Genomic DNA, 11,821 nt, shown 5'->3' with positions numbered 1-11,821 from the left:
CAGTTTTTTTCCAGATTGGTTTATAAAAAGTTTTGGACTTGTAACCAAGTTTCTTTTTATCAAAAAGAGTGGAGACAATAGTAGAATTACATACCTTATCAGCATAGTTCCAAAGGTTGAGTGATTTGGTGAAAACAATTATAGTTGAAACTATAATAAAAATAGAACCACCATTATCAAAAAATTTACCAAACAACCAAGACTCGTAGTCAAGACCAACAGTGTATGTCCATTTCGTGATTCATGAAAACAATATGAAATATCCTTAAGATTGTTGTAAATCTTTTTGTACAATCACGGAAACACTAGAATATTCTCGAAAGCTTGAGGCATGTAGGTCACTGTCCTTAAGGATATTTCACCTGTAAGGTGTATCCCCAGGATTCGACAAGCTCTTCTAGTATAAACTAGGAGCAGGAACAACAAAGTTTGTAGAATGATAATACCCAACAATAGAAGGAAGATGAGATGAAGAAATGATTTACACATATATCCTCAATAGGGCCACTATATGACCAATCATATCATATCATCATCATATCATATTATATATATATATTATATTATATTATAAGTGGGAAGCCCCTTAGCTTAAAGTTGAATTATCAATTTTCCCTTCACTTGAACATTATTTGAATATATATTACATTATATGAAGAAAAAAAACATAATATTTTAATTACCTGAAAAATAAATTCACATTTCAATTACAATAATTAGGACAATTGAAAAGACAACAATCTGAAACTTACATTTAAATCACCATGAATAGGGTAAGCGAAAAGCCAATTGAAAGTAATAAATCTTTTTCAAGTAATAATAGTATTGTTAAACGTCCAAGTGAATAATGACTTTCTATAGATTCTTTCGGTAAATAATCATAGAAATTTCAAAAGGCATGGAAGATAGGAATACCAGTTTAGTTAATAAGAAACTGAAGACTATAAGACAATCATGACGAACATAAGTATGGTGCCTGCAACAATTCCTCGACAGCGACAACGTGAGGAACTGATTTTGTGTCCCTAGAAATCTCATAGCCTCCTGCATCCCCAGCCCTTCATTTTTCTTTTGTTTGTGCTCAATTATTTTGAAATCAATCGTTGAATTTGATGTAGTAATTTGTTAAATATCACCAGGTAAGTTGTGTCTCTTAACGACATGAAAATGAAAAAAGATTATAAATGTGGTTGATCCTGATATTTCTTTATATGTTTAAAATGTCATTAATTTGTTTGTAGTATAAAAATAAATTTTCTCTACCAGAGGTTTTGGGATTTTACCTGGTATCAGCAAGAGAGCAAAACAAGACATTGAAGATTAATTTGTTCTTTTTTGAAACTTTTAACACTATTTCTTTGTTGTTTTCTTCTAACATTGTTTTCCCTCCTTTTTATTGTAGAATATGCCTCTTTTTAGATTAATTTGTGATGCAATTTGAAGTGTTCTTGGAATTCAAGGTATATAGATTGATCCGAGGATTTTTAATTATAACACAGTTTTAGTCAGGATATTTACTGGTATTTTTTTCCCCTTCTCTATTTTATTAATCTTTATTTGTTCCTTTTTCCCTTTTTTTCTTTATTTTTCCTTAGCTTGTTTTTCATTTTTGAAACTGCTAAATTTCAACAATATATATGATGAAAGTATATAATTTACAGGTAACAGTAAAACATATTTTACCTTTGAGAATCACACATGGTATTTTTCGTAGCTATAATTTTTTTTATGGAATATATTTGTTCTCATATTTTCACATGTAGGCTTTTAGATTGTATAACTCATCATTTCTCTTATAAGAGTCTTTCCTTCTCCTATTTAATTTTGGGGATTCTTTATTTTCCAGTTAATTAATGAAGATGAAGATTTTAATTAGAGAACATATTTTAATCTTCCTATGTCTTTAGATATTTTATTCCAAATCTTTATTATTTTCTCTTGAGTTTGGATTTGTAATTTTTTTCCTTCAAATTATACATGACTCATCACAAACATGTTTATAATGTTGTTATTGGATCGTCTTTTTTTCTTATTTTGTTAATTTATTTTTTGTTTATTAAAAATTAAATTTGAAAACTAAAAGATATTAATTATTTTTACTATTCGAATAGAGTGTTGAATTTTTCATGAATACTGATGACATATCATCAAAAGATAACTAGAGCTGTCAATATGGGCTGACCCACCCCATCCGGGCAAACTCATACAGGCTTTGAAATTTGACGGGTCAGGCTGGGCTAGCCTATTTTTTGTATGGGCCAAAAAATGGTCGGCCCAGCCCACAAGTACGTGGGCTGCAGGCTTTGTTGGGCCAGCCTTCTTTTCTTAAAAATATATTTTTTATAATTTTTAAATTAAATTATAATTTAAAAATATTATCATAAATATCGACAAGACAATATTACATGGTGTTAGTGTTACTACTTGTTAATCAAATACACAAATAAAATTATCTTTATAATATTTATTAAGCTTGATTTCAAGTTAAAACATAAATAGCTAAATAGAAATATTAACCTAATTGTTTTCCAATGATCATAAGAAAACACAAAAACTATGACAATATTCCATAGGCTATGGCCTATGTAGTGAATCCCTAGAAATGTTAGGGAATTTTTATTTTATGTATTTCATATTTTATAAACATAATTTGTATTTAAATTGTATTATTTCAAACTTTAAACAGATTTTGAGTTTAGACTCTTGTTATTTTTAATACTCTATTTATTTTTATTTTTTAATTAATTTTTATTTGGCCCATGGGCCAGCCCTATCCATATTTTCTCAAGCCCAACAAATCGGCAGACTTATTCAGGCCGGGCTAAAAAGCCCTTCTCAAATGGGCTCCAAAAATGGTAGCCCAGCCCTATCAAATCACGGGTTAGGCTAGGCTAGCCCAACGAGCCTAGCCCATATTGACGGCTCTAAAGCTAACACAAATAGTGCTATATTTTATATAAATACAATAAAATATACTCATATATAGACCCGTGAACTTTTTCACAAATAATTGCATTCTCAAGGCAATCTTATCGTATTGTTGTTAAACTTTGATGTTTAGGTGCTTTATAGAAAAATAAGGCATTTGTTTGGTAGATATTTTAGGATCTTTTTGTTGTAGTATGCAGAATATGTAATTGATATTTATATTTCTGATAAATCTGTCTCGTGCCTTTGTTATTTCATTAATGACATATATACATTTATTATTATTATCATTTTTCAATCAGAAATTCATCGACATATTCAAACCCTTAGAGACTATATTCTCTTAATTAGCTTCACATATTTCTTGTTTGATAGCAAATGCACCATTCTATTTTATGATTTTTTTTTATGAATAAAAAAATTGTAAAATCAATATTGTTAATTTCAACATTTTCTATCTTATAACTCACTTTTAAATAAATAAATAAATTATAATAATAGTAAGGGACAAACGTGCAACGCATGTTATCAGAAACTAGTATTATTAAAAGTAGAAAGAATCTAAGTCAAAAATTAAATTACGAAAATACCCCTTACATATTAATTTATTTTAAATATATATATTTTTCCATTTAAAATCAACTTCATAACTACACCTCTTCATTTTTCTAATCATAAATAAATAAATAACAATAATAATAATAATAAAATATTAAAAGTGGAAAGCTTCAAAATTTGAAGTTGGATTGTCATTGTTCCCCTATACTAAATAAAAAAGTTATAAAATATTTTATTAAATAAATATTAAATAGTAATCATAAATTAATTTGTCATTTTTCCTTCACATATTAAAAAAAGAGAAATCAAACTTCTTTTAAATTAGTAAATAGTAAGTATATATATAAGTGGAATCAACATATTTTAAAATTTTAATTATCAAAATGTCCATAAAATATTGAATGACATTGATATCCTTCAATCAAATATTATTCCTACAATAATATTGTACAAGAATATAAATATACACTTAGTTCAATGCATTAGGCTATTGAATATATATACACGAAAATACCCATTAATATTTTGCAATTTATTTAACTCCTAATTATGTTATATATATTTTTCTAAAAAGTAAGCCTATCTTCTAATAAATATAAATAATAATATAGCAAATGAATGAACTAGATAAATCAAAAGACACGGAGTTATCTGTATTCAGTTTATGTAAATGCTTTATCTTCCGATTCCTAATGCAAAAACTAAAACATCTCTTCGTAGTAATAAACATATGGAGAATTTGAAAAGTTGCTTGGTATATTCAACGTGGAGTAAATTATTTTGATCAATTCAATACAATATATTCATTTACTAAATGTTATATATTGTGTATATATAGTGAAAAATCACAAGACAAACTAACCTAATTCATCAAATTATTAGATTATCAATCTTACTTTGTGTAGGCACATTTTCTCATATTTATACTGTGTTTGTGTCTCTCTTTTCTTCTTCCGTTTATGTTCTCTATTTTTTCTATTCACATTATAAGTTATTGTCTTTAATTCGACTTATTTGTTGGGAAAGGCAAGGCACTAACAAGAATGCCAGACTTTGTGAGAATAATCAACAATAAAAGTCACAAAATAAGGTGCACCACCGTGAGACCTTACCTTAAAAGGACCACACAAATCATAATGTACCAACTCTAGCAAATCAAGCTTTCTTGACGGCGGATGACTTTGAAAAGAAACTCTCTTTTGTTTACCTACTAAGCAATGAACACACTTGCTCAACTTTGTTTGTTTCACTCCAGAAAACAAATTCTTCTTAGCCAAATTGTGCATCCCCCTCTCGCTCATATGACTCAATCTTCTATGTCATAACAATGATAAAGTATCATTCTCCACCAAATTTACTGAGCCTCTAAAAATGAAGCCCTAAAAAACGTACAAGTTAGACAACTTGTCACCACGGGCTACAACCATTGAACCTCTAGTAAGCTTCCACTGGCCAACACCAAGGGTATTAACATAACCCTCATCATCAAGGTATCCCACAGAGATCAAATTTAAGCGAACATCTTGAGCATGTTTGACATTATTGAGAACTTGTTTGGAACCATTGTTACTTTCCAAACAAACTGTCCCAATACCAAGAACTAAAACCTCATTATTATTACTCATTTTCAACATCCCAAAATTACCTGGAGTATAAGAATAAAATAATTCCTTCCTGGGCGTGACATGAGAAGTAGCGCCAGAATCCATAAATCAGCTAGACTCATCGCGAACAAGATTGACGACATTTTCATCACAAGAAACAAGAAGATCATCATTAGCAACAACATCAACACGATTTTCATTGTCACCTTCTTTCTTTTGTTGTCTCATATCTCTCTTGTACTTAAAATAATATTTCTTGATATGCCCATTCTTGTGGCAATAGTCATATGTAACATTCTTGTATTTAGACTTTGACTTACATCTACTTTTATCTCTGTCACTCTGACCTCTGAACTAGTTTCTCCCCCTGTGTTCAGTAAACAAAACATCGAAGTGTGAAGTAGAAGATGATGAGGCCTGAGATCTTCTTCTCATCTCTTCATTCAAGACACCACTCTTAGCATATTCCATAGTTAGAACACCACTAGGAGCAGAATTAGTCAAAGAAACTTTAACAGTTTCCCAAGAATCTGGCAGAGTATTAAGAAGTCATAGTTCCTATATTTCTTCATCGAATTTTACATTCATTCTAAATAGCTGGTCAAGAACACCCTGAAAATCATTAATATGATTAGAAATAGGAGTTCCCTCTTTATACCTGATATTCATCAATTGTTTCAATAGAAACAACTTATTGTTACCAGTCTTCGAAGCATAAAGTATCTCGAGCTTGTCCCACAAACTTCTGGCATGTGTCTCATTCACAATGTGATTTCGAACATTATCTTCAACCTATTGTCTAATATAGCCACAAATTTGCAAGTGCTCAAATTTCCATTCCTCATCCATCATGGACTGGGGTTTATTAGAGGTAAACACAGGTAAATGCATTTTCTTGACAAATAGAAGATCTTTCATCTTGCCTCTCCAATTATGATAGTTACTACCATTCAAACAACCATCTTGCTCATATTTGCCTCCATCATTCAAATCAATTATCAACAATAACCAATGTTCTGATACCACTTTGTTGGGAAAGGCAAGACACTAACAAGAATGTCAGACATGATAAAGCGGAATAATACCCAAGACTAAACTTTCCCTTTCAATTTGGACCAATAGAAGACAAACTAGATCAAGCAATATGAAGAATGGACAACAATTATATCAACCAAACAAAACGACAATACAAGAATAAATCAATCACACAAGACACAAAGATTTACATGGAAAACCCTTCGATGTGAAGAGTAAAAAACCACAGGACCAACAACTCCACTATAAACACCAAGAGTTAAAAAATTGTTCTCCAAAATTGGCCACAAAACAAGTGCCAACAACGAGCAACAACGAAACAAGATTGCCCAAACTAGAGAATTAAAGGAGAAATTTCACCCAAAAATGAGCTACTATTCACTCCCCAAAATCAGAAGCTACAGACCTCCAAATCCGATCTCCATCGTTGAATTGCAAGAACTAGATGCTGAAAACTCCCACTAGAAATTTGAGCATGATCCAACGGTTAATGCAGTGGACAAATATGTTTGAGGCAGACTGTATGAGTAGAAAATTTCCTGAAGCAAAAATGGGATTTTTCTCTCTTTCTTTCCGTCTCCAAAACTGTTCTCTGTTGAATTTTCTCTCTTGTGTTTCTGAAAACGGAAAAGGGTCTAAAATACCCTTAAACTATCCGAAATAGCTCATATTTACCCTTAAACTATATTTTAGCTCAAAACTACCCTTTCCATCAACCTATTGGGTCAAAAGTACCCTTCTTATTAACAGAAGTTGTTAAATGACATCTGGATGCCACATTGCATGCCAATACTAATTACTCTTTTTTTCCACTGCCACATAAACTAAATCCCTAAATCTTAATTACTCTTTTTTCCCCTCATTTAATTATTTTCCAAAAATGATTTCACCCCTTCTCCCTCATTGAAGTTTCATTTTTGTCCAGATTTTGTGATGCTTATTTTCAGTTTTTACTTAATGTTTTGTAATGCATTTCTTCATTGGTTCTTTACTTAGTTTATGTCCAACTTTTGTGAAGTTTATTTCCAACTTTTGTGAAGTTATTTCCAGTTTCTCTATTTCTTCATTAGTTCTTTACATAGTTTATTTCCAGCTTATTGACCAACTCTGCTGGTTTTTAACAAACAACAAGCTAGTGGGGGGTTTAGAATTTGGAGTAGTGTGTTTTTTGCTCAACATGTTTTGTATGAAGTTCAAATATTTGCTTCCACTGTTAATGTTCCTCATTTTGCAAATTGGTTTATCAAGTTGCGATTGTTGGTGTTCTATTGTGGAATGCTTTCTGGTTTGTGGTGATAAAGTTTACTTGTTCAATAGCATAATTCAATGAGGGAGAAAGGGTGAAATCGTTTATGAAAAATAAAGAAATGAGGGGAAAAAAGAGTAACTAGGATTTAGGGAGTTAGTGTATGTGGCAATGGATAAAAGAGTAATTAGTATTGGCATGCAATGTGGCATCCACATGGCATTTAACAACTTCCGTTAATAAGAAGGGTACTTTTGACCCAATAGTTTGAAGGGAAGGGTAGTTTTGAGCCGAAATATAGTTTAAGGGTATATATGAGCTATTTCGGATAGTTTAAGGGTATTTTGACCCTTTTCCGTTCTGAAAATAAGACCTAAATAAGCCTTATATATGCCACATAATATTAGGCTTATGGGCTAAAGTGGGCTGGTCCGTGAAAGTCACAAGAAACGAACATAACTCCTAAAAAGGTCAAATCAAGCTCGAGACCTCTAAAAATTCAACCAATACCTCCCTTAAGCCTAAAATCATCTGCCGAATTGAACGAAATTGTCAAAATTTTCATTTGCTCATCCAAACCCCGAATGTTGACCAAAGTCAACCCAAAGGCTAAAATTTCACAAATTCCCAACTTAGGATCTCAATTCCGCTAAAAGAGTCCGAACCTGATACCGACAACCCTCCTAGACCAATTTCTACATTCCGGAACTGGTGGAATCAATGAAATTTCATTTTGAGATTCGAAACTCCAAAAGACACCGAAAACTACTTTTTAACAACTTTAGCCTTTCAAATTTCCAAAATTTCCATATTTCATAACTTTTCACTCAAAACTTGAAACAATTTTAAAAATTCATTCAAAAGTTACTCGGGGCCAATATAGGGAGAGATAAAATGGTAAACTCACAAAAATTTCTAAAAATGAGCAACTGGTCATTACATTATCATTGTTTTGCAAATTGTCTGTATAGAGTGGTAGATTTATGTGGCTATGAAAATTTTATAGTATAACATTTGGTCATAATTTGGCAGGTTTCATTTTGTGATTTTCGCAAGGACGTTATCAATGTTCTGGATTTCGTAGAGATGTTAAAGAAGGAAGAAAATGAAATAGATATTGATGTGGATCTAATTGAAATACTAAAATATATCCTAGCATTTATTTGTACATATGTCCAGTTTTCTTATTTTGGTTTAGAGGAGTTTAAAGATAAAATGGCTCGCAAAAGACAAGAGGTTGAGAATCTGCTTCGACCAATTTTGTATATGACATCAATGTGGATGTTAAATGTGGACTTCGATGTGGAGGAGGATAAATACGACATGCATCATGTTCTTTCTAGCCTAATGGATAATATCGATGATTGTATCAACTCATGTTATCATTCTACATCGAGTACCACCATGACTTAGGAGCAGTTGGACTTCCTCCTCCTGAACCTCCATCTTCTATCCAAGTATTGTGCTAAGAAGTTTTTTTCCATCAGTAACTCAATATGAGATTCTTCAGAAAGTATGTGGCAACATAAGAGATTTTCATGGGTTGATAGTGAATGGTTACGTTGAGCATAAGAGTGTTGAATATGTCTTACCTCAGCTTCAGCCTATGGCTGAGAAAGTATGACTCTTCCTTTTGAATGATCAAACTGATGAAGACTCTCGACTATTCAAGCTAGCTCATCTACTTATGAAGATTACTCCAATTGAACTATAGGTCATGCACATATTTTATACAAATTTTAAAGCTTCAACTTCAGCAGAAGTTGAATGCTTCATTAAGCAGCTCCGGCAAACCTCTACGGATATTCTTAGGGAATATCTCGTTCACATACAAGAACACATGGTAACTATTGTTGCCCCTACCACTTCAGGAGCTCGAAACATTCATGTCATGATAGAGTTCCTTTTGATTATTCTTTTTGATGTGCCCAAGGACTTTAATCATCATGACAAATTATTTGATCTTTTGGAACGTGTTGGAGCACTTACTAGGGAGGTATCCACTCTTGTTCACGACTTAGAAGAGAAATCAAGGAATAAAGAGAGTACCAATGAAACAAACCGTGCAACTCTAAACTTGCTTGAAAATATTGAACTTCTCAAGGAAGATCTCAAACATGTTTATTTGAAAGCCCCAGATTCATCTCAATGTTGTTTCCCCATGAGTGATGGAATGCTCTTTATGCATATGCTACACAGGCACTTAAATGATTTGCTAGATTCCAATGCTTATTCAATTGCTTTGATAAAGGAAGAAATTGAGCAGGTGAAAGAAGACCTAGAATTCATAAGATCTTTTTTCGTGAATATTGAGCAACAATTGTACAAAGATCTTTGGGAACATGTTTTAGATGTGACTTGTTTGAGGAAAGGGTACTTGGAAACAAGAGTTTCCTGGATGAACTATTGGATGTTGGAAACGAAATAGCCCAAAATTGTAAAGGCCTTGAAGTTTGAAATAATTTGAGTTCCTTTATTTTCAACAATGAAGTGGAAGTGATGAAGATTATAGAATTAAGTTATGACCATTTACCAAATCAACTAAAGCCATGCTTCCTTTACCTTGTAAGTTTACGGAAGGATAGTGCAATAACAATCTATGAGTTGAAATTTTTATGGCATGCTGAAGGACTTGTGGAACCGACAAAGATGAAGAGTGTAGAAGAAGTGATGGATTTCTATTTGGACACTTTAATTTCCAGTAGCTTGGTAATTCTTTTCAATGATATAGGTTATTACTCGACTTGCCTACTTTATGATCTTCTGCATGACGTTTGTTTGATAAAAGCAAGAGAGGAGAAGTTGTTTGAATTGATAAGTTCAAGTGCTACATCATCTTCTTCAGATTTGTCGTCACGTCAAATGACCATCAATTATCACAGGGAGCACTTTGGGATTAATTTTGTCCTGATCGATACAAAAAGTAAAAGGCACTCTGGCAAACACCTCTATTCCTTGATGATAACTGGAGACGAGCTGGACGACTATCTTTCTGATATATGTCACCTAAGACACCTGAGGCTACTTAGAGTATTTATCCTCGAAAGCTCTTTTATCATGGTGAAAGATTCTTTGCTAAATGAAATATTCATGTTGGTTCATTTGAGGTTCTTAAACTTTGAGACAGAAGTTAAAGCTCTGCCTTCGTCTTTCTCTAACTTCTTCAATCTAGAAACACTGATTGTGGAAAATAAAGGACCACCTTTGGTACTACTACCGAGAATTTGGACTCTCTTGAAGTTGCGAGTGTTGAGCATAAAAGCTGGATCTTTATTCGATTTTGATGTAGATGAACCAATACTGACAACAAAGGATACAAGATTGAGAGAACTTGAGATTTTTAGAGAAACTCGTGTTCACCTACTCAAAAGACACAGAGGATATTTTCAAAAAGTTTCCCAATCTTCAACAACTTTCATTTAGTCTCAAAGAATCATGGGATTGTTCAACAGTGCGATATTGGTTCCCGAAGTTGGATTTCCTAAATGAACTAGAATCCCTCAAAGTAGAGTTTGAAAGTTCAAACACAAATGAAAATGGGCCCTCTATAGCGACACATTATCCGTGGGATTTTCACTTCCTATCGAGTTTGAAAATTGTTGTTGGGTGAGCTTCCTCTGACATCCGAGTCACTATCAACAATAGGAATACTGCCGAACCTTGAAGATCTGACCCTTTTAGACTCGGTCATATTCCAAGGGGGAGAATGGAAAATGGAGGAGGAAGACACCTTTGATAATCTCAAATTTTTGAAGTTGAGTGGAGTGACTCTTGCTAAGTGGGAGGTTGGAGAGGAATCCTTTCCCGTTCTTGAGACGTTATATTTGTGGGTATGTCATAAGCTTGAGGATATCCCTCCTAGTTTCGAGGATATTGGTTCTTTAAAAATTATCAATACCTGGCAGAGCCCTCAACTTGAAGATTCCACTCTGGAGATTAATCAATATGCTGAAGATATGAGGGGAGGGGACGAGCTTCAGATCCGTGGACCTAAATGAGTCTTGAGTTCTCTTATGATGATAAGATATGTGAGTATATACTAAGTTTATTACCTTTTATGTGGTGGATTTTGAGAAAACAAATACGTAATACTTTTGGATTTTAACATTCCTTTTACCAATTTCATTTGCATTTTAAAATAAATTTCTTTTGTTTGTAGAGGGCATGTTAAAAAGATGGTTACAATTACCTTTGCGGATACATCAGCTTTAGAAGCTAAAGATAAATCCTCAGACATTATTCTTTTATTCTGTTGTTATCACAGGACTTTTGTTCAATATTTTCCACCTCTTTTTCTTCATTTTGTGTAAATTGTCTTTCTTCATTGGCATGACTTGAATTATACATTGGTGTGTTACTTCATTGGTATTGTATTCATTGTGCCTAATGGATAACGAAACAATTGGTCATCTATATATAGAATGACTCTTGCTTCCTGTGTGTACTATGT

General features: G+C 32.5%; 1 pseudogene; it reads left to right on the top strand.

Annotated features, from left to right (window-relative positions):
• The first annotated feature begins 7,542 nt into the window (after positions 1 to 7,542).
• Positions 7,543 to 11,369, top strand: LOC107059697 (uncharacterized; annotated as a pseudogene).
• The last annotated feature ends 452 nt before the right edge of the window (positions 11,370 to 11,821 follow it).

This window comes from Solanum tuberosum, unplaced genomic scaffold (genome assembly GCF_000226075.1).
Source record: "Solanum tuberosum cultivar DM 1-3 516 R44 unplaced genomic scaffold, SolTub_3.0 scf00033, whole genome shotgun sequence".
Classification (NCBI taxonomy): Eukaryota; Viridiplantae; Streptophyta; class Magnoliopsida; order Solanales; family Solanaceae; genus Solanum; species Solanum tuberosum.
The sequence above is the reverse complement of the archived record's forward strand: the minus strand, read 5'-3'. Positions and strand labels throughout refer to the sequence as shown.